General features: G+C 38.2%; 1 protein-coding gene across 7 annotated transcripts in view; it reads right to left on the minus strand.

Moving 5' to 3' along the window:
- Positions 1-19,857, minus strand: part of PTPN4 (protein tyrosine phosphatase non-receptor type 4) — a 178,636-nt gene that overhangs the window by 144,959 nt on the left and 13,820 nt on the right. The window lies entirely within an intron of this gene.

Here is a 19,857-nt window from a genome sequence, read left to right on the forward strand (position 1 = left end):
CCCTCTAAAAGACAACTGGGGGACTCTCTTGGTGGCGCAGTAGTTAAGACTCCATGCTCTCAATGCAGGTGGCCTTGGTTCGATCCCTGGTCCAGGAACTAGATCCCACATGCATGCCGCAACTAAGAGTTCGCGTGCCACAACCAAGGAGCCCGCCTGCCACAACCAAGGAGCCAGCCCGCCGCAACAAAGATCCGCCGCGACCAAGATCCACCGCAACCAAATAAATAAATAAATATTTTTTAAAATATAAAAATAATAAAACACAACTGGATAAAGGAAACAAACTACACTACAAACACAACTATATAGAATTTTAAAATATAAGTAAGCAATAAGTACTAAGAAATTTAATAAGTAAAAATTAATAATAAAAAGAAATAGCAATTCAAATACATGGTATTCAGTAACTGCAGTTGACATCGTACTGTTAACATCAAAAGGATTCAAGCTAAAAGTAAATGTCAATGTTACATACGTATAAAAATTGTATAGAGGGGGCTTCCCCGGTGGCGCAGTGGTTGGGAGTCCGCCTGTCGATGCAGGGGACACGGGTTCGTGCCCCGGTCCGGGAAGATCCCACATGCCACAGAGCGGCTGGGCCCGTGAGCCATGGCCGCTGAGCCTGCGCGTCCGGAGCCTGTGTTCCGCAATGGGAGAGGCCACAACAGTGAGAGGCCCGCGTACCTCCCCCAAAAAACAAAATTGTATAGAGGAAAATAGCTTTGGCATGTTGACAGAGAGAGGCTAACCAAGTGAAATTCACCAATTAAAAGACAGTGATTGGCAGTTTCCAGTTTCACATGTAAACAGCTCAGGAAGTCCCCACTCCATCATAACAAGTTAAAAAAAAGCAGAACAGACTGGAAAATCAGCAACCATTCTTGGATCCATAAGAGAGGACACAGGGCAAACTGCTGTCCCAAAGACTGGAGAGACAGGTGAACACAAAGAGTCACAGCTTATGGGAGTAGAGACTTCAAACCTCTACTTGAAACTGCCACAGAAACCAGTACATGAGTAGGAAAGCCTGAATCCAACTGATGATTTGCTGGAAGCTCAATGTGGATAATTCCCTGAGTTTTTTAAAAACTCCAGGGGGCCAGTCATAGCAGGCCTCACACAATATTGTGAGATTGACCTCCAGGAGCTCCGTCAGATTCCCACAGTAAATATCAGAGAAAATTACCCGAACTTCCCACAAGGGGTGGGATGGTGGAGGTGGGGGACACAAGACCATTATGAAATACAGTTGACCCTTGAACAACACAGGTTTGAACTGCAAGGGTCCACTTATACGTGGATTCTTTTCAATAAATACAGTACTGCATGATTCACAGTTGGTTGAATCCATGGATAAAGAGGACTGATTATGAGACTGAGCATTGGTGGATTTTGCTATCTGCAGTAGGTCTTGGAACCAATCCCCCATGGATCCCGTGGGACGACTCTACATGATTTTTCAACTCTGTGCAGGGTCAGCACCCTGAACCCCCAGGTTGTTCAAGGGTCAACTGTACACCAGAGCACTCTGTTCTTCTTAACAAGGGCTGTTCTTAGGAGAAAACTAGTTAACCAAAACCTAACTGACCTGGGGCAAGGAAAATACTCAATTCCAGCTGACTCTAGCCTTCTAGAGGGAGAAGGGAAATACCCAAGTCCAGCCAACACTAGCCATCCTGTCCCCCTATAAGGGGAGAGAAAAAACTGAGAAATACTTTTGTAGTTCATAGTCCAGAGGCCTACGCTCACTAAAATACTGAAACCTAACCACAAGACTACAGAGTGCTTCCTTTCCCCCCCATTACTAAAGGCCTATTTACTGAACTTCCTCTTACCAATATATATAATGTCTGCCTATCGAGAAAATTTTATAAGGTATACTAAAAGGGGAAAAAAAACACAATGTGAAGAAACAAGGCAAGCATCAGAACCAGACAGGAAGGTGTGCTGGAATGACCACACAGGGAATTTAAAACAACTATGATTAATAATATGCTAAGGGCTTCCCTGGTGGCACAGTGGTTGAGAGTCCGCCTGCCAATGCAGGGGACACGGGTTCATGCCCCGGTCCGGGAAGATCCCACATGCCGCGGAGCGGCTGGGTCCGCGAGCCATGGCCGCTGAGCCTGCGCGTCCGGAGCCTGTGCTCCACAATGGGCGAGGCCACAGCAGTGAGAGGCCCGCGTACCGCAAAAAATAATAATAATAATAATAATATGCTAAAGGCTATAATAGGCAGAATGCAAGAATAGATAGGCAATGCAAGCAAAGAGAAGAAAATCCTAAGAAAGAACTAAAAAGGAACATTACAGGTAAAAAGCACTGCAACACATATGAAAAATGCCTTTTATAATAATGGACTTATTAGTAGACAGACTATGAGCTAGAGGATGTATCAATAAAATCCCCAAAAGCAAAAAGAACAAAGACTGAAAAAAACAAAACAGAATACCCAAGGACTGTGGGACAAATACAAATGATGTAACATACATGTAAGAAGAATGTAAATTGGTGCAGCCACCAATAGATATATTGGGCATAGATATATGCCCAGGAGTGGGACTGCTGGATCATATGGTAGTTCTATTTTTAGTTCTTTAAGGGACCTCCACACTGTTCTCCATAGTGGCTGCACCAATTTACATTCCCACCAACAGCAAGAGAGAAAGAAACACAAACAAAACCCCCACAAGAACCAAATCCAAGACCAAAAACCCTATACTTAGCCATATCCTTTAAAACTACAGAAAATCAAAGATAAAGAAGACAGAGGAAAAAACACCTTAGCTATAGAGGAGCAAATATAAGAAGTACATCTGACTTCTTAACCAAGCAAGAAAGAAGAGAGTGGGGTGAGATACTTAAAATGCTGAGGAAAAAACCCCTCAACCTACAATTCTGTACCCTGCAACATTATCTTTCAAAAGAGAAAAACGAATACTTTCTCCAACAAAAGTTTAAAAATAGAGGGAATCTGTTGCCAGTGGACCTTTGCAAGATATGTTAAAAGAAGTTCTTTAGAGATAAAAAGAAAATAATATAGATCAGAACTCAGACTTAACCAAGTGAAAGCCCTTAAAACGAAGACTGGTCCTGAAGTGAAAGGAATTCTGCTGCAGGCTTTAAAGACATTATCTGTCATGCAGCAAGAGGGCCCGTGACAGGGCCATGTGGCAAGGAAGCACAGGGCCTCTGTGGGCTGACAGTCAACAAGGGACTGAAGACCTCAACTTCCCAAGCTGCCACAGTCCAGTCGACACCTAGCTTGCAACTTTGTCAGCTCCAACCAAGCTGTGCTCATACACCTAACCCACAAAAACTGGGAGAAAATAAATGTGTGTTGTCTTAAGCTGTAAATTAACTTTAAAAGAATGGAGAAATCTGCATTGCTCAGCCCAATTACAGAAATGCACTATCTGTTCTAAATATTTAATACTCTCAAATATGGATTGTCACAAGATGTTGGTATCCTATTATTTACAATAAAACCTTTTTAATTTAGACCCTGCTGAGAGCTTTAAATAATTTTATTTGATTATTTGGTTTGATGTTAACCTCCAACCACTGAGGAAAAACTAAATTCATCAAATAGTAATCTTTAAGTTCTTTAAAATTTTATTTATCTACAGTTGATTTATAATAATGTATTAGTTTCAGGTGTACAGCTTCAGATTCTTTTCCACTATAGGTTATTTCAAGATACTGAATATAGTTCCCTGTGCTATACAGTAAATCCTTGTTGTTTATCTATCCTATATATATTAGTTTGTATCTGCTAATCTCAAACTCCTAATTTATTCCTCCCCCACCTTCCCCTTTGGTAACCATAAGTTAGTTTTCTATGAATGTGAGGCTGTTTCTATTTTGTAAATAAGTTGATTTGTATTATTTTTTTAGACTCCAAATATGAGTGATATATTATTTGTGTTTCTCTGACTTACTTCACTTTGTATGATAATCTCTAGGTCCATCCATGTTGCTACAAACGGCAATATTTCATTCTTTTTTATGGCTGAGTAATATTCCATTGTGTGTATATATACCACTTCTTCATCCATTCATCTGTCGATGGACACTTAGGTTGTTTCCATGTCTTGGCTATTGTAAATAGTGCTGCTATGAACACTAGGGTGCATATATCTTTTCAAATTACAGTTTTCTCTAGATATATGCCCAGGAGTGTGACTGCTGGATCATAGGGTAATTCTATTTTTAGTTTTTTAAGGGACCTCCATACTGTTCTCCATAGTGGCTGCACCAATTTACATTCCCACCAACAGTGTAAGAGGGTTCCCTTTTCTCCACACCCTCGCCAGCGTTTAAGTAATTTTTAAATTGTAAAAAAATTTCTTGAAAAAAAAAAAAAACTTAGAAGAATAAACTGAGTTTTACACTCATGTATGTGAAAAATATATTTTCCATTAAAAAACACTAAGAATAATTTCTAAGTAGATTACCAGTATATTCATTCATATATTCATCCAGCCATTCAACAAAAATTTGTTGTCTGTGCCAGGCACTGATCTAAGTACAGCTGGGATGAAAAAGAGGATGACCAAAAACAAACCCCCAAAACTGGAGGAGTGGGATGTTCACAAAGGGTTTTGAGAAGCTCCAACAGATGCCTGGGAATCCAGAAGGCCATCAGCATGTGAGAACTATGCACATGCCCAGGAAAGAGCTGAAAAAGCCCTAATCTCTCACTTTTTGATAACCTTGAAGCTCTGCAAAAACAAGATGTGAAGGCTAAAGCAGGGCTGTAAAAGCCTTGAAAGCCACGTCACCAAAGGTTGGAAAACTTAGTCGTTCGAGGTATGTAAGAAAATCTGTCCATTCATTAGCTGACTACTAAGTTAACTGAGCAAAAACAGTGCAGCAACACAATGACATACAGATTTTATAAAATTAGTTCAGGAAGGCCACTAAACAAACTAAATAATCAAAGCAACACTAAATAAACAAACAGTAACAAAAACAAAAAGAGCACCAATAAAAGACCAGGGAGGAAGGAATCCGATTTCTAGAGTTGATAAAACATTATTTTAAAAGTACAGAATTCAACATGCAAAATTCCAAAAATGTAAACACAAAACAAAGAAAAAAGCACGATAGAATGACCTACATACAGGAGAGAAAGAGAAAAAAAAAAAGGGAGTTCAATAGAAACTGTCCCTGAGGAAGCTCACACAATGAACTTACTCAACAAAAATCAAGGGTTATAAATATGTTAAATAAAATAAACCGCAACTACAGAACAAAAAGAAAGCTGAAAACAGTATCACACCAAATGGAGAATATAAATAAAAACACAGAAATTACTTTTTAAACAAGCAATTCAGAATTCTGTAATTAAAAAGTAAAATAACTGAAATTTAAAATAGAAGGGCTTAACAGATTTGAGCTAATATAATAAAGAGTTAGCAAACTTGAAGATAAATCAATTGAAGGATTCCCCTACTGGTCCAGTGGCTAATGCTCTGTGCTCCCAAGGCAGGGGGCCCAGGTTCAATCCCTGGTCAGGGAACTAGACCCCACATGCCACAACTAAGAGTTTGCATGCCACAACTAAAAGAGCCTGCATGCCACAACTAAGGATCCCGCATGTCACAACGGAAGATCCCACATGCTGCAACTAAAATATCCCACATGCCGCAACGAAGATCCCGAGTGCCTCAACTAAGACCTGGCACAGCCAAATAAACAAACAAATAAATAAATAAATAAATATTTTTTAAAAAAATTTTTTTAGAAGATAAGTCAATTGAGAATATACAGTTTGAGGAACAGAAAGAACAAAGAATGAGGAAAAATGAGAACTGCCTGAGACCTGAAAGACACCATCAAGCATATCAACATATTCATAATGGAAGTTTCAGAAAGTCAACAGAAAAGGGGGCAGAGAAAATATTTGAAGAAATAATGGCATATAAGTCCCCAAATTTGACTTTTAATAAAATCAAATAACTTCCAAAAAGATAAACTCAGAGATCTGCATCTAGACACATAGTAGTCAAACTGTTAGAAATCAAAGAAAAAGAAAATCTTGAAAGCAGCAAGGGAAGAGTGACTCATCACCTACAAGTGATCCTCAATTATATTAATAGACAATATCTAATTAGGAAACATGAAGGTCAGAAGGCAGAGGATGACACATCCAAATTACTAATTGAAAATGACTATCAAGAAGACTTTAATATCTTGTAGAACAATACTTAAAATAAAGGAGAACTTAAGATAGTCCAAGATAAACAAAAAGAATTTGTCACTAGCAGATCTATATTAGAAAAAAATTAAAGATGAAATGAAAGTATATTAGATAGTAACTAAAATCCATAAGAAAAAATAAAGACTACCAGTAAGGGTAACTACATGGCTAAATATAAACAACAGTATAAATTTATTTTGTATTTGTAACTCTTTTTTAATCTATGGAACTTAAAAGACAACTGCATAAAGCAATATTTATAGCACTGTGTTGACAGGCTTATACTGTATAAAGATGTAATTTGTAAAGGAGGCAGAAATGTACAGTGGAGAAAGGACAGCCTCTTCAATAAGTGGTGCTGGGAAAACTGGACAGGTACATGTAGAAGTATGAGATTAGATCACTCCCTAACACCATACACAAAAATAAGCTCAAAATGGATTAAAGACCTAAATGTAAGGCCAGAAACTATCAAACTCTTAGAGGAAAACATAGGCAGAACACTCTATGACATAAATCACAGCAAGATCCTTTTTGACCCACCTCCTAGAGAAATGGAAATAAAAACAAAAATAAACAAATGGGACCTAATGAAACTTCAAAGCTTTTGCACAGCAAAGGAAACCATAAACAAGACCAAAAGACAACCCTCAGAATGGGAGAAAATATTTGCAAATGAAGCAACTGACAAAGGATTAATCTCCAAAATTTACAAGCAGCTCATGCAGCTCAATAACAAAAAAACAAACGACCCAATCCAAAAATGGGCAGAAGACCTAAATAGACATTTCTCCAAAGAAGATATACAGACTGCCAACAAACACATGAAAGAATGCTCAACATCATTAATCATTAGAGAAATGCAAATCAAAACTACAATGAGATATCATCTCACACCAGTCAGAATGGCCATCATCAAAAAATCTAGAAACAATAAATGCTGGAGAGGGTGTGGAGAAAAGGGAACACTCTTGCACTGCTGGTGGGAATGTGAATTGGTACAGCCACTATGGAGAACAGTATGGAGGTTCCTTAAAAAACTACAAATAGAACTACCATATGACCCAGCAATCCCACTACTGGGCATGTACCCTGAGAAAACCATAATTCAAAGAGTCATGTACCAAAATGTTCATTGCAGCTCTATTTACAATAGCCCGGAGATGGAAACAACCTAAGTGCCCATCATCGGATGAATGGATAAAGAAGATGTGGCACATATATACAATGGAATATTACTCAGCCATAAAAAGAAACGAAATTGAGCTATTTGTAATGAGGTGGATAGACCTAGAGTCTGTCATACAGAGTGAAGTAAGTCAGAAAGACAAAGACAAATACCGTATGCTAACACATTTATATGGAATTTAAGAAAAAAAAATGTCATGAAGAACCTAGGGGTAAGACAAGAATAAAGACACAGACCTACTAGAGAACAAACTTGAGGATATGGGGAGGGGGAAGGGTGAGCTGTGACAAAGCAAGAGAGAGGCATGGACATATATACACTAACAAACGTAAGGTAGATAGCTAGTGGGAAGCAGCCGCATAGCACAGGGAGATCAGCTTGGTGCTTTGTGGCCGCCTGGAGGGGTGGGATAGGGAGGGTGGGAGGGAGGGAGACGCAAGAGGGAAGAGATATGGGAACATATGTATATGCATAACTGATTCACTTTGTTATAAAGCAGAAACTAACACACCATTGTAAAGCAATTATACCCCAATAAAGATGTTAAAAAAAAAAAAGATGTAATTTGTATGACAATAGTACAAAAGGAGAAGGAAAAGTGAACCATATAGGAACAGTTTCTATGTGATGTTGAAATTAAACGTGTATTATCCCCAACTATATGGTTATAAGTAAACCCCCAGAGAAACAACAGTTGACACTTAACAACATGGGCCTGAACCGTGCAGGTCCACTTATATGTGAATATGTTTCAACAAATATACAGCTGGCTCTCCATATCCACAGATGTGGAACCCCAACTGTAAAGGACTTGAACATCCATGGATTTCAGCATCTGCAGAAGCTCCTGGAACAAATCTCCCACAGATACAGAGGAACAACTATTCTAAGAAATAAACTCAAAATAAAGTAAAAATAAACAACAGAATTAAAATGACAGGCTAGAACATATCTAGTTAAAATAAAAGAAGGCTAAGACGGAGGAATAGAGAAAAATGGAACAAAAGACATAAGAAAACTAGCAAAACGGCACTATCTTATCAATAACAACATTAAATATAAATGGACTGAAAACCCAAATCAAAACACACAGATCAGCAGAATAGATCCTTTTTTAAACCCTGCTCCATTTATTTGCTCTCCACAAAAGACACATTTCAGATTCAAAGACACAAACAAATTGAATGTAAAAGAATGTAAAAAGATATACTACAAGAATAGTAACAACAGAGCTAGAATAACTATTAAAATCAGTCTGGTTGGAACTAAGACACAAATTCAGCAAAGTTGGAGAATACAAACTTAACTCAAAAAATTAGGTGGATTTCTATACACTAGCAATTAATGATCCAAAAAGGAATGTAAGAAAATAAATTCACTTACAGTAAAACCAAAAATAATAAAATACTTAGAAATGAATTTGACTAAGGAGGCAAAAGATTTATATGGTGAAAACTACAAAACACTGAGGCATAGAAATTAAAGAAGATACAGATGAAAAAACATCCTGTGGGAGGAGATGGCAGAGTACCACGACTCTTGAGTGCTGAGCATAACTCCCTCATGTGAACGCATCAAAAACACACCTACATGTGGATCAATTCCCACTAAAAGCAAATAAGACTGGCAAAAAGACTCTTCTACAACGAGGCTGTAAAGACAGATTCACGTGGACTTGTGTAGGAAGGGAGGAGAAGCAATCAGGTTAGGACCCACAACCCTAGGAGGGGACACAGAAGAGAGAGATTATAGGCTTGGAGATCCTCCCTGAGGAGTGAGCTATTTGAACCACACATTGAGCACTCCGACCCTGGGGTCCAACACCACTTAGCTGGTGTGAAAGCCAGTAGGACTTACAGGAGGTCTGTAAGAAATCGAGACTCCATTTGTGAAGAGCACACACACGCTTACTAACTCCTGGGAACAAGGTGGAGGGAGAAGGCTGAAACCACCTAGGGGTCCGGAAAGTTTCTCTTGACCAGCCCAGGGCATGCCCCAACCCACACCAAGTACCCGCTCCAGCCCCTCCAGCTCCAGCAGTAGTGTGAGGGCTGCCATTGCTAAAGGCAGTGCACACCCGGCAGGGGACAGAGTGGCTTGCACAAGACACTGCATCTGAATAGGGAGGGAGCGGCCACTGCTGCTACTAACAGAGACATCAGACGGGGAACTGTCTTGAGCTCTGACTGGCACACTGGGACCACCCTGGCACAGTCCTGGCCTGCACCAGCCCCTCTTGCTCCAGGGCTGTTCCCCTCTGGGGCGAACGTGCCACTGCTGAGAGGAGAGAGAGCTCACACTGAAAGGGAACAGAACCACCTTGCACCCAAACTTCAGGGCTCCTGCTCCAGCATGTCGGGAGCTGACCCCGTGCCAAACAGGGCGGTGACAACCACTGAGCACAGAAGCTCTCGCTCAAACCTGGCTCTAGCTCCAGCACCCCCATCTCCAGCCCCACCTCCTTCCAAGGTGACAGCTGCGAGTCCACCCTGAGGTGTGACCCGTGCTCACTTCAGATCCAGCTCTCCTACCAAAGCCACTGTCTGCGGGCTGTACAGGGACACTCCCACACAAGTCTACTCCTTCAAGACTGTGACAGATAATGTGTTTCACCTGATTTCATAGACAGAGAAAGTTAACCAAAATGAGAAGACAGAAATTTGTTTCAAATGAAAGAACAAGGAAAAAAAAAAAAAGCCCTGTAAAAAAACCTAATGAAAGAGAAATAACTTACCAGATAGAGTTCAAAGCATTCATAGTAAAAATGCTGCCTGAAAAGAACAGATGAAGACAGTAAGAAATTTTACAAGGAACTAGAAAATATAAAGAAGAATCAGAGATGAAGAATATAATAAATGAAATGAAAAACACACTAGAGGAATTAACAGCAGACTGGGTGATACAGAAGAATGCATAAGCATTCTGAAAGATAGAATAATGGAAATCACCCAATCAGGATAGCAAAAACAAAACCAATCTTTTAAAAAATGAGGGCAGTTTAAGGGACCTCTAAAATAACATCAAACATATACTATTCACATTATAGAGGTCTCAAAGGAGAAGAGAGAAAAAAGGGTTGAAAAATATTTGATGAAATTATGGTTGAAAAATTCCTGAACCTGAAGAAGGAAACAGATATCCAGGTACAGGAAGCACAGAGTCCCAAACAAGATAAACACAGAGACCCATACCAAGACATATCATAGTAAAATGGCAAAAGTTAAAGATAAAGAGAGAATTCTAAAGGCAGCAAGAAAAAAACAGAGTCACATACAAGGGAACCCCCATAAGGTTATAAGCTGATTTTTCTGCAGAAATTTTGCAGGCCAGAGGGAGTAGCATGATATATTTAAAGTGCAGAAAGGGGAAAACCTACAACTTAGGATACTCTACTCAGCCAGATTATCATTTAGAATTGAAGAAGAGATAAAGAATTTCTCAGACAAGCAAAAACTAAAAGAACTCATCAATACTAAACTGACCCTAAAAGAAGTGGTAAAGGACCTTCTCTAAGTAGAAAAGAAAAGGCTACAACAAGAAGAATTTATAGGAAAGGAGAAACCCCACTAGAAAAGCCAAATATTTAGTAAAGGTTGTGGATCAAGCACTTAAATAAGCTAGTATGAAAATTCAAAGACAAAAATTATAAAATCAACCATAACTACAATGAACCATTCAGGGATAAACACGAAGATGTAAAATATGACATCAAAAAACAAAAATGTGGGGAAAGGGAGTAAAAAATGTAGATCTTCTAGAATGTGTTTGAATTTAAATGGCTATCAGTTTAAAACAAGCAGATATAGTTATAGGTCAACATATATGAACCCCATGGTAAACATAATTCAAAAACCTACGATAGATACAGAAAAACAGAGTGAAAGGAACACAAGTATACCACTAAATAAAATCATTGAATCACAAGGGAAGAAACTAAAAGAAGAACAGAGAATAACTACAAGAACAAGCAGAAAACAAGTAAAAAAAATGTCAATAAGTACTTATTGATCAATAATCACTTTAAATGTCAAAGGAATAAAGCTCCAATCAAGGGCGTCCCTGGTTGCACAGTGGTGAAGAATCTGCCTGCCAATGCAGGGGACATGGGTTCGAGCCCTGGTCCAGGAAGATCCCGCATGCTGCAGATCAACGAAGCCCATGCACCACAACTACTGAGCCTGCGCTCTAGAGCCCGCGAGCCACAACTACTGAGCCCACGTGCCACAACTACTGAAGCCCACGCACCTAGAGCCCGTGCTCCGCAATGAGAAGCCACTGCAATGAGAAGCCCACACGCTGCAACGAAGAGTAGCCCCCGCTAGCGGCAACTAGAGAAAGCCCGCACTCAGCAACGAAGACCCAACATAGCCAAAAATAAATAAATAAATAGCTCCAATCAAAAGACATGAGGTGGTTGATTAGATTAAAATGATCTATATGCTGCTTACAAGAGACTCACTTCAGAGCTAACGACTGAAAGTGAGGGGATGGAAAAAGGTATTCCAAGCAAATGGAAATGAAAAGAAAGCTGGCGAAACTAGACTTTAAAACAGTCTATAACAAAAGATGAAGAAGGGCATTACATAACGATAAAGAAATCAACACAGGAGAATATAACATTCATTAACATATATGCACTGACATAGGAGCACCTAAATGTATAAAGCAAATATTAACAGACATAAAGGGAGAAATTGACAATAATACAATAACAGTAGGGGACTTTAACACCCAACTTGCATCAATGGACAGATCATCCAGACAGAAAATTAGTAAAGAAACAGTGGTCTTAAATAACACATTAGACCAGTTGGACTTAATAGATATCTATAGGACATTGCATCTGAAAACAGCAGAATATACATTATTTTCCAGTGCACATGGAACATTCTCCAGGATAGATCACATGCTAGGCCACAAAACAAGTCTCAACAAATTTAAGAGGACAGAAATTATAGCATGCATTTTTTCTGACCAAAACAGTATGAAACTACAAACCAATCACAGGGCAGGAAAATGGGAAAACATAAACACGTGGACACTAAACACATGCTACTAAAAAACCACTAGGTCAATGAAGAAGTGAAAGAGGAAACCAGAAAATATTTGGAGACAAATGAAAATAAAAACACAACTTTCGAAAATCTATGGGACACAGCAAAAGCAGTTCTAAGAAGGAAGTTTAGAGTGATACAGGCCTACCTCAGGAAACAAAACAAAAAATCTCAAATAAACAACCTAACTTACCATTTAAAGGAATTAGAAAAACAACAAAGTTGAAAGACAACAGAAGGAAGGAAGATCACAGGAAATAAATAAATGGAGACCAAAACAAAAAACAATAGAAAACATCAATGAAACCAAAAGCTGAATTTTTGAAAAGATAAACACAATTGATAAGCCTTTAGCCAGGCTCATCAAGAAAAGAGAGCCTAAATAAAATAAGAAATGAAAGAGGAAAAATTACAACTGATCTCACAGAGATACAAAAAAACCATAAGAAAATACTACATTTACATGCCAACAAATTGGACAACCTAGAAGAAATGGATAAATTTCTAGAAACATACAATCTTCCAAGACTGAACCAATCCAAACATACCAATCACTAGTAGTGAAACTGAATTAGTAATTTAAAAACTCCCAGCAAACAAAAGTCCAGGACTGAATGGCTTCACAGAGGAATTCTACCAAACATATAAGAACAGCTAACAACTATCCATCTCAAAATATTCCAAAAAACTGAAGTAGAGGGAATACTCCCTCCAAAATTCATTCCATGAGGATACCATTACCCTGATAACAAATCCAAACAAAGACACTACAAAAAAAAAAAATTACAGGTCAATATCTCTGGTGAATACAGATGCAAAAATCCTTAACAAAATATTAGCAAACCGAAATCAACAATACGTAGAAAGGATCACACACCATGATCAAGTAGGACTCATTCCAGGGATGCAAGGATGGTTCAATATCTACAAATTAATCACTGTAATACACCACATTAACAAAAGGAAGGGGAAAAAAATCACATGATCATCTCAACAGACACAGAAAGAGCATATGACAAAATTCAACATCCATTCATGATAAAAACTAATCTAAGTTGGTATAGAGGGAACATACCTCAACATAATAAAGGCTATTTATGACAAACCCACTGCTAATATACTCAGTGATGAGGGATATGGGATTAAGAGATATCAACTACTGCATGTAAATAGATAAGCAACCAGGATATACTGTATAGCACAGAGAATTATACTCATTATCTTGTAATAACCTATAATGGAGTACAATCTGCAAATATACCAAATCACTATTATGCTGTACGCCTGAAACTAACACAATATTGTAAATCAGTTATACTTCAAATAAAACTTTTTTTAAAAAATTAAAATTTATATATATTTGCTATCTCTGTCCACTATTAGAACCTAGAAGCAATAGTCCAATAACACTGAACGTACATAACGCCCTATATACTACTACACACTAAAAGAAACCAGGACTTCTTGGGAGAAAAGGCTGATTCCAGAGCTGGGGCAGAGAAGATACAAGGTCAGGCTAAATCTCTTGTGCTGGTAAGTAAAGAAGTCCTAAAAATCTGATGGGAACAAATAAAAAAACATGAGAGGCAGTTAAAAGGGGCTCCCACCAGTTAAATGAGACAACTTAAATTTTAAGGTAAATAGTAACAAGAATAGATAATACTCTGAATAAAACAAAAATCCATAGGTCTAAACTGATACTAATTTAAGTCAGGGAAGGGAAAACTCTTCTTTGTAGAATAATGTCAAATGATAAATGTAGAATAACACAAATAGAAAATTGCCATTTTACAACTACCATAACTGATTTAGGCAAGAATCATCAATGAATGATAAAATCACTGGGTGAAATTTTATTGAGGAACAAGATACACACATAATCTCAAAGTATTTTTCCACTGATTACTTACAAAGGGTGAAAGGTATCCCTACAATGGAGAAATCTGTCAAATCCCACCTTAACCAAATGATCATATTTAACCTCACCAAAACTACCGTAATAGGCACCATGATGTTACACATTGAGAACACAACTCCTATGTAATATTCCTGCCAAAAATGTTTAACCTGAATCTGATTATGAAAAAAATAAATTAAAGCAATCAGACAAATCCAAATTGAGGGACACTCTACAAAACAACTGGCCTGGATTCTTCAAAAATGTGAGGGGGATGAGGAAAAAGGGAGAAGAAAGAGATTAGAAGAAGGCTGGGGAAGCAGTGTAGATTAAAAGAGACGTAACAATGCAAGGCAACGTGTAGTCGTTGATCCAATCATGAATCAGAAAAAAAAAGTCATATCTATATCTGTATCTATATCTATGGGACTTGGACAACTGGAGAAATTTGAACATAGAATGTATTTCAGATTATAGTACAATGTCAATGTACTATAATATAGTGTCAATGTTAAATTCCCTGAGTGTGATCATGTGGTTATACAGGAGAATGTGTTTATTTCTAGAAGATGCATGTTTGCACGCTGAAGCATTTAGAGGTAAAGTGTTATGATCATGATGTCTGCAACCTTCAGACAGTTCAGAAATTTTTAATATATAAACACAGAGAGAGATAAAGCAAAGTAGCAAAACGTTGGCAATTGGTGAATCTATATGAAGAGTACATAGGTGTTCAATATACTATTCTTGCTACTTTTCTGTAAGCTTGAAATTTTTCAAAATAAAAAGTTGTGAGGAAAGAGTAAAAAGAAATTCCTTTCAAATTCTGTTTTCACACTTAAAAGAAGCAGATAAAAACAAAACCTTTGTTATCCAAAATTATGAAGCAATTAACCACTCACAAAAAGTTTTCAGGATAACTGACAATCCCTTACCATTATCATTTTGTATGGGATGTTCTCCAATGAACCATATGCTTTGCTACAATCTTAATTTCTTATATGGATGTAACTACAAATTAAAATGTTGGTATTGTAAGTACTGGACTGCATAACTTAGCTTATTGCTATAACACTTATTCAGTGAAGGCTCCTTCAGCCCTCTGAACTAAACTTGGCAATATAACACTGAATAGGCCAGATTCTCTTAGGACAGTACTGTTAAAACTATGAGCTATAGGGACTTCCCTGGTGGTCCAGTGGGTAAGACTCCGTGCTCCCAATGCAGGGGGCCTGGGTTCGATCCCTGGTCAGGGAACTAGATCCTGCACACATGCGCAACTAAAAGCCCACATGCCGCAACTAAGATCCCACATGCTGGAACTAAGACCCAGTGCAGCCTAAATAAATAAATAAATAAATACTATGAGCTAGAACACTGTTACCCTGTAGAAGGGGAAAAAAAAAAATCAAATGTAGCAATAGTTTTGATCTAAAATTTCTCTATATATATTTAATATACCAAACACATTTGCATAGTAGTTATTATACAATAACTTAAACAAGAAGCTTCTTATTTAACAAATGGTATAGTACAGCAAAAAAATATCTCAGTTAATCATGCACAAACCAATCACCTGAGACATGAGCACTGGACATGCACACTGATTCGCTGATATACAGGCAGCATTTTCCAAATGTCCTCTGATACCCTTTATTCAACTGCTGAAGAATGCTGAATTACCATGCCAAAATAAATACCATATTCATTGTGAACTATAAACACAGGACTAATCTGAACTATTTCTTGCATCAAATTTATTTACCTGAGGCTTTTCCTTTTCTGTTACTTAATATTTTACATTTCATTATTTCCTATTTATACATTATAGCATTGAAAGTACTGTGTGTTTGTGAGAGTGCGTGAGTGAGAGAGAGAGAGAGAGAGAGACCTAACCCGCTAAGGCCTCTAAAGAGTTCCCTAATCCTGGGCCCTCAATACACCTGTTTACTCATGTAAACATGTCAGCAGCTCCTAGTTACTAGACACAACACTAGATGCTAGAGATATAAATATATATACATCTAGCTCTCTGCCCTCAATGAGCTCACAGTCTAGTTGGGAAAGAGACTTTAAATAACTCAGTGAAACAGTATACTAAAAAAAGATATAAAACAAACTGTCCTAGTGAGTCAAAGAACTACTGTCTCTCCTGTCTGTAGCTCGTTGCCTAAGTACTAGAAACAACTTCAGCAGCCGCTAGTTCTTTCCATCTTCACTTTCTAAATTTCTGATCTAGTCTCTTCTATAGGAGACTCCAAAAATAAAGTCAATCCTTCAAAAGTACCAACAGCCAATGCAAATTGCTTTCTTCTTGTCTAAAAAGGGCCAGCCGTGTAGTATATGTGGTATCATCTTTTGGGCTTTGGTGTTCCCCTCTTATTCAGCAAAAACTATTTTCTTACCAGTTAGGGGTTTAGCGTAGAGCATTTTTAGACGGAAAGGAAAGAAAAAAATAAAGGAAGAAAGGAAGGAAAGAAAGAAAGAAAGGAAGGAAGGAAGGAAGGAGGAAGGAAGGAAGAAAAGAAAGAGAGAGAGAGAAAGAAAGAAAGAAAGAAAGAAATGGAGAAAGAAAGCTGGCCTCTAGAGTTTCTATCCTTCCTTTAGGAAGCAACTGTTTCACATAAGCAGAATTTTCTTTGTAACTGAACACAAACAATAGAGTTTATAGCATCTAACTGTAATGAAATGTTTCAAACTATAATTTGAAACTCATTGGCTATGAAATCAAATTAGTGGATCAAACACCTATGTTTTTTAACAAAATAGAATAGTGTAAAAGAGAAGCTATCAAGAGCATGATATAAAAGATACCTCTTAATTGGGGTAAAGCGTAAACAGTGGGAAAGCTACTGACTTTACATCTCCTCATAATACCATCCAATCCTACTTATTGCCTCATGTTCTCATGGATCCTTTTTTTGGTTGTAAAGAACTGATTATCAGTCTTTCACAAATAAAGTTAGATTAAAAGAGAAGGCACTCTGCAAAGGGGCCAAGACTATAAAAATACAAACTATTAGTACACATGGGAATACTGCATAATAGGTAAGACTGTGGGCTCAGAAATCAGACTGCTTTAAGGTTCAAATCCCTACTACCTATATGACCTTGGACAGCTGCTGAGCCGCTCTGTGCCTCAGTTACCTCATCTATAAAATGAGTTGCTATGAGGTGAAATGAGATAATACATGAGAGGCCTTTAGCACAGCACCTGACACTTAAAAGTATCTAATGACTGTTAGCCATATTATCATCATCATTACTGCCTCTAAATAGTCAAAACTGACTTTAGGAAAAAATTTGGAACTGCACATTATGCTTTTATTAAAATATTCTAGTTACACCAGAATTAAAACAGAGTATTATTAAAAGCCTCAGAAACCAGAGAAATCTAAGAAACAACAGTAATCCAGTTAGATGGAAAACAGTTCATCAGAGGAACAGCAACAATTATAGGTGGAAAGATATTTGGGACCGTATTGAGGAGGAGTTTGCATTAATTTGGGCAAAAGTCGCACAGTCCAGGGACCAGCAAACTATGGCCCACAGGCCAAACCTGCTCACTGTCTGTTTTGGGGTCACGAGTTAAGAATGGTTTTTACAGATGAACATTCTCAATTGATCTGATGAGAGGGGATGCTAACTTTGAACCCTACTTAAGGGAAATATTATCCCATAAAAACTGATTATATTCTTCTCATTACTAGACCAATACAACAAAATATTATATTCAATTACTATATTTTGATTTCATCAATAAAAATTTGTGAAATTTATACAAAATAAAAGCCTCAAATAGAGTGTCTATACATGTTAGACAATTAATGTTCCTCTTTACTTTCCCCTAACCCTTCCCTTGTTCAAATTATCTACTGAATGTTCCATAATGTGCCAGACAGAGAAAAGCAATATGACTATATCAACGAATAAAACAAGATAAAAGCTCCTGCCCTTATGGAGCTTCCACTCTAATGAGGAAAGGAAAAAAATGACATATATGTTATAAAGTAGTGAGCAGGGAATGTGGGGCAGGGAGCAATTTTAGATAGATGGGGTATTCAGAGCAGGCATGACTGAGAAGTTCACTTTCTGGCAGACTTGAAAGGAAGTCAAAGAGTGAGCCATATGGATGCTTGGCCCGGAGCCTGTGCCTAGAAAGGTGTTCAGGCAGAGGGAAGAACAACAAGAAGATGTGACATGGAGCACACCAAAGAGGCCAGTGTACCCTGAGAAAAGTGGATAAGGAGAGGGGTCAGAGACAGGGTCAGAGAGAAAGCAGGAGCCACGAGTCACGTGGGCCTTGGTGGCCATGGTGAAAACCTTAGTTTTCACTCTAACACAGGAATTTGAGCAAAGGAACACAGTCACCTCCCTTACACTACAAGCAGTGACACATGGGTGTTCGACTTGCAGCATTTCCTATCGATATGCTACATACAAAAAGCTTAGAATATGGTACAAGCAAGCTACTGTGCTCACAGAAAAATCAGTTAATGTCTACATTATAAATTGGTAAGAAAAAAAAATTAAGACTCTACCAGATAAATGAACAAAAAATTTACAGACTGTTTGCAAGAAGAAATGAAATCACTGATTTTTTTTTAAAAAGCCCAACTACATTATCACTAAAAAGACATTCAAAATAAAACAAAAGTGCCATTTATCACCCATTGCTAAGGAAACTGGTGGTAGTAAAAATTGGGTCAGGTCTACATCCTGTATCTGAAACCTCTGGTTTCAAAACACTTTCAGAAGTGGGTTTTTTTGTTTTTTTTTTTTTTGGCTGTGTTGGGTTTTCATTGCTGGCTTTCTCTAGTTGCGGCGAGCAGGGGCTACTCTTCATTGCGGTGCACGGGCTTCTGATCGCGGTGGCTTCTCTTGTTGCGGAGCACGGGCTCTAGGCACACGGGCTTCAGTAGTTGTGGCGCGCAGGCTCAGTAGTTGTGGCTCGCAGGCTCTAGAGCGCAGGCCCGGTAGCTGTGGCGCACGGGCTTAGTTGTTCCGCGGCATGTGGGATCTTCCCAGACCAGGGCTCGAACCCATGTCCCCTGCATTGGCAGGTGGATTCTTAACCACTGCGCCACCAGGGAAGCCCCTTCAGAAGTATTTTGAACTTCAGAATATTTAAATTATAAAGAGGTGATACTGCACAGCTACCTTATATTAAGTAACATTCTTGGTTGGGTCTGTCTAGGTAACACCCTGTATTAACCATACTGCTATTTAAAACTTCTGTAGCGAACCTTAAGAATGTTCACTCTAAGTGGAATAAATAATGTATAAAGAGCCTCACATCAGTATATGTCAAGTTTGGCTGCCAAATTAATTACAAAAACTTTTGTTTTTCAGGGGCTTGGGGATCTCAGAATTTCATGTAAGGAACTGTTGACCTACACAATTCTTTTGTAAACAATTATGCTAACATAGACCAAAAACCATAAAAATAACCGGACGCAAGGTGGGTCACAAGATCAGAATCACCTGGGAGAACTTTTCCAAATCACAA

Source organism: Orcinus orca, chromosome 7 (assembly GCF_937001465.1).
Source record: "Orcinus orca chromosome 7, mOrcOrc1.1, whole genome shotgun sequence".
NCBI classification, from domain to species: Eukaryota; Metazoa; Chordata; class Mammalia; order Artiodactyla; family Delphinidae; genus Orcinus; species Orcinus orca.